Source organism: Pteropus alecto, unplaced genomic scaffold (assembly GCF_000325575.1).
Source record: "Pteropus alecto unplaced genomic scaffold, ASM32557v1 scaffold49, whole genome shotgun sequence".
NCBI classification, from domain to species: domain Eukaryota; kingdom Metazoa; phylum Chordata; class Mammalia; order Chiroptera; family Pteropodidae; genus Pteropus; species Pteropus alecto.
In genome coordinates this window covers 1,158,782-1,162,697 of record NW_006443131.1, presented here as the reverse complement: position 1 = coordinate 1,162,697, position 3,916 = coordinate 1,158,782, and the positions used below count along the sequence as shown (strand labels likewise).

The 3,916-nt window shown below is 56.8% G+C and overlaps 1 protein-coding gene and 1 long non-coding RNA gene across 2 annotated transcripts in view; one reads left to right on the top strand and one right to left on the bottom strand.

Moving 5' to 3' along the window:
* Positions 1-528, bottom strand: part of MEF2D (myocyte enhancer factor 2D) — a 72,696-nt gene extending 72,168 nt beyond the window's left edge. The window contains exon 1 of the mRNA XM_025040843.1: positions 430-528. The gene's annotated coding sequence lies outside the window, so the exon portion shown is untranslated. The remainder of the gene's footprint in view (positions 1-429) is intronic.
* A 1,543-nt stretch (positions 529-2,071) lies between these two features.
* LOC112472149 lies at positions 2,072-3,916 on the top strand. Its single transcript, XR_003043554.1, has 2 exons — positions 2,072-2,323; positions 2,648-3,916. It is a non-coding gene; the product is annotated as an uncharacterized LOC112472149 (long non-coding RNA).

Here is a 3,916-nt window from a genome sequence, read left to right as displayed (position 1 = left end):
CGGCCCGGAGGGAGGAGGCAGGGACGCGGCGAGGCGGAGTCGGGGGGCGAGACCCAGAGGCCTTTGAAGGGATCGGCCCGCGCCCCTGCTGCCCCCGCGGAGGTCGCGGACGGCCGCCCGGCCCCGCTGCCACCGTGCGCTTAAGGAGGGCCTTTCCGGGGAGGTGACGTGCGCCGTGCGCCCTCTCTCTCACACACACACACATACACACACGCGCGCGCACACACGCGCACACACACGCACGCTACCCCGACAGCTCCCCCCAAGCCCCAGGAGAGTGGGGAGGTTAGAGTCTAAACAGATAAATTAAGGGTAGACGCTAAGTGGTGAAAAGATTCCATCTCTCCCACTTAGTGTGTGCCGAAGCCCCCACTTAAAGGGACACGTTCATTTCTGGGGGTTACCTGGGAGCTCGTTTGCTCCCCCTACCTGTGACAGGCCCCCTTCCCTACCCGGGCCTGGCTCGGCAGACGCCCAGCAATTTAAAGCGACAGCTCATAGTTCTTGGGTGACCTAATCCCCAGTGCCTGCGGCCCCAGAGCACTTAGAGCCAACCCGGGCAATTTAAAGGGGCGGGACCCTAATTTCCCCCAGCACAGGAGACGCCCCAAAGCATCTTATTAAAGAAGCAGTAGTAACCCTTAAAAAAATAATACAAAATTCAAAAATTTCTGGTTGCTCTAGAGTGCGGCAAATCTTAGGTGCCCTCCAACGAGAGTGTGGGTGCCATGCCTACTGGCCAACTGCCCCATCAGACTTCCTCTCCAGCATCTCTGTTACCTCTAAATTCTGTGTTCTGCCTGGGGCTTGAGGAAATGATGGAATAATCTGGCTTAGAGCTCAAAGAACCTTGCAGAACGGAAGGGAACTCAGTCCTTCCTACACCCTGATGTCTGTCCGGCTGTGACTGATTTACTGGACAAAGACTTGATTCGGGTTAAGTGCTGAAGAGACTAGTATATGCAGAGAAAGACCAAAATGTCCGTGATGGGCAGCATTGACGTGGGCGTGGTCAGGCCGCCCTGGGTTCACACCTTTATTCCACCGTTTACTAAACGGACACAGGGCCTTTGTGTGTGAAATGGAGATGGTGCTACCAGTACCTGACTCACAAATTTGGCGTGAAGATTAAATTAGTCCATAAGAGGAGACTGCTAAGAACAGTGCTTCACGCTGCATAATAACTCAAGGTCCGGACTGCAAAGACCCCCTGCAGGCTCATTATCCCATGTAAGTGTCGAAGGAGGCAACTCAGTGGGCTTGCTCTGCAAACAACTTGGAGGCTTATGTGTATGTCCTAAGAAGGGGGCCAGCAGGCTGCTATGGCCTCGGCCTGTTTCCAACCTTTGCACCTGACCCCTCCTTCAGGAAACCTGATTGAAACAGTGTCCCACTTTGTCCCCAAATGCAGCTTCTTAGTTCCCTGTCAGACCTGGGAGACGGGGCCCCAGCCCCAGAAGATGCCGTCGGTTTCCCCTGCCAGGCACGACTAGCTGGCCTGAAGGACCTCAGGGCAGGCAAGGGAAACCCAACCGCCCTGTCCCCAAGCGCTCGGAGAAGAACGGAGCCTTGTGCCAGGCCTGGGGCTGTGGCAGTAGCAGGATGGGAAAGTGGCCCCCCCCCTCAAGTGGGGAACCTCCCCTCACTTGTGGCCTCTATTTTTAGTGCTTCCCCAGGCTAGAGCTGGAGAAACCGTTTAGTCATCAGGGTGTTTATTTTCCGGCTGTTTCCGACGTCGGGAAGCAGAATGTTGAGACTGGAGAGGCTGAGGGATGCTGGAAAAGACTCCTTAGGAGCAGGCCTGGGAACAGCCCCAGACCCCGGGGTCCCAGGTCACAGAAAAAGCCAAAGCGTGCAGGGGCGGCCAGATCCCCAGGGGACCGAGAAAGCCAGGTTCTCAGCCAGCCTCCAGTTTTGAGGCTCTCTAAGCCAGAGACCCCTCTAGGCTAGCTGTAATAGAAGGATTTTCTGAAAAACACAAGCAGCCCTTGAACAAATTCTGGCCCAGGGCCGACTCCCCGAAACCCCCTCCCCAACCTCCTACAGATCTGTGCCGTCAGCCTCCCGCCAACCACAGCTCCAGCCAATCTCGAGCCGGAGGCAGGCTTGCCAGGGCTGTGATTGGCCAGTTGGTCCTCCCTGCCTTGGAATGTTGGGTCCTTAACAAAGGAATGAGGAAGGAAGGTGAGTCACCTGGGAGGGTGTTAAAGGGCCAGGAGCCAGAAAGAGAAAGGAGGACAGGGAAGCGCTCAGCGGGGGAGATGGAGTGTCCTGGACCCTAAGACGTGAAATGATGATTCAGTAAAGAACCGAGTAGGAGAGGGTAGGAGAGGCTGATCCATAGATATTACAAGTGGGAAAGAGGGGACACGCGGGCCGCGGGGGCAGGGAGAGAGGACTTCACGGGAAAAGACGAGGAACAAACGGGAGGCCTTCGCTTCCATGGAGGGCTCGGAAGGGATCCAGGGAGTAATGTTGCTGGAAATTAAACCATAAAGGCATCCGAAAGTGGCTCACTACACCTGTTCTTTCTAGCCCCTGGACTAGCCAACCCACCGTCCTCTAAGTGGAAAATGCCTGAGCAGGCTCAGACGCTTGGCTCTCATTTTTGCTTCTCCCCTTCTGGCTACCAACCCATCTTTCCTAGAGAAAAGTCATCGAACAGCCCGAAGTTGCTGTAAAATCCCACAGGAATCAGAAGGACACCCGAAGTATCTGTCCGCTCCCCCGTACAGTGTCATCTTTGTAAGTCTATATGGCAACGCGACATCGGCAGCCGCCTTTGTTCACGCTCCCCAGGCATCCCTAGTTCACCCCGATTTGGAAAGCTCTTCCTCACCCCAAGGCCGCCTCTCCCTGCCCTTGCACCGTAACTGAGGAGCCATCGCTGCTGCTGCGGCCTCTGCCTGGAAGCTTGGTGACCCCTCTCACCCTCCTACGGTCCCCTGGACAAGCCCTGCCCTCCACCTCCGTCTGATCTGAGTCTGATCTGATCCTTCTTCCAGGTTTGGTGACCCCAGCACATGCTCCGACGTCTTCCCCCACCTTCCCTCCTGCTTGTGAGGGCAAGGGCCCTCCGCTGGTGATGCTTGTGCGTCCTGTGACGCTGCTTGTGCACTGTGCTCTGTACTCTGCACACGACCCCATCAGCACGTGCCGTCTTGCACTGATGCTTTGGGTTTCTCATTGACTCCTCTCTTCCAGGTCCTGAGCTCGAGGGCAGTAGGGTAACTCCGCCTGGGTGTTCAGGGTGTTGCAGGGCCTGGCCCGGAATGCGCACAGCAAACGTGTTACATGAATCTGCGAGTGTGTGTGTGTGTGTGTGTGTGTGTGTGTGTGTAACTGTGTATCTGGGTTAAGATTATAAAGACCTCACTGAACACCTCGATCTTTTCATTGATAACTGTGCTACCCCAAGAATCGGTCTCCTATCTGGGGTTCCAGACAAGTCCCACTGGCCAGAGGCAGGGGGGCGGAGTTAGGCAGAAAGCTGTGCCCCAAGCCCAGGGCCAGGGTGCCAGGGGCCAGGCCAGGGGCAAAGGGCACAGGCCCCACCCTGGAACTGAAAGGGGCAGGGAAGGGGTGCCAAAGCCGGGTCCTAGGTCAGTGCCCCCCCCCATGAGTTCCCTGCCCCCGGCTGGGCAGGATGTGGTGGCAGCTGCAGGAGGGTGGGCAGGATGTGGGGGTGGGGGCAGCTGAAACGGAGCCTGACTATCGTCTCCCCAGCTCCTCCCTTCTGCCCCCCCCATCCGCCCCCTACAGATCACGTGCTTCCAGCTCGGGCACCGACGGACTATTTCCTTCTTTCCGCGGAAGGACATAATTGACACCGCAAATTCGAGTCACCAGCGACTTGAGCTGTGCCACGCCTTTTTATAGCCCTGTCGTTCAGGACATAAAGTTTGCCAGACACACA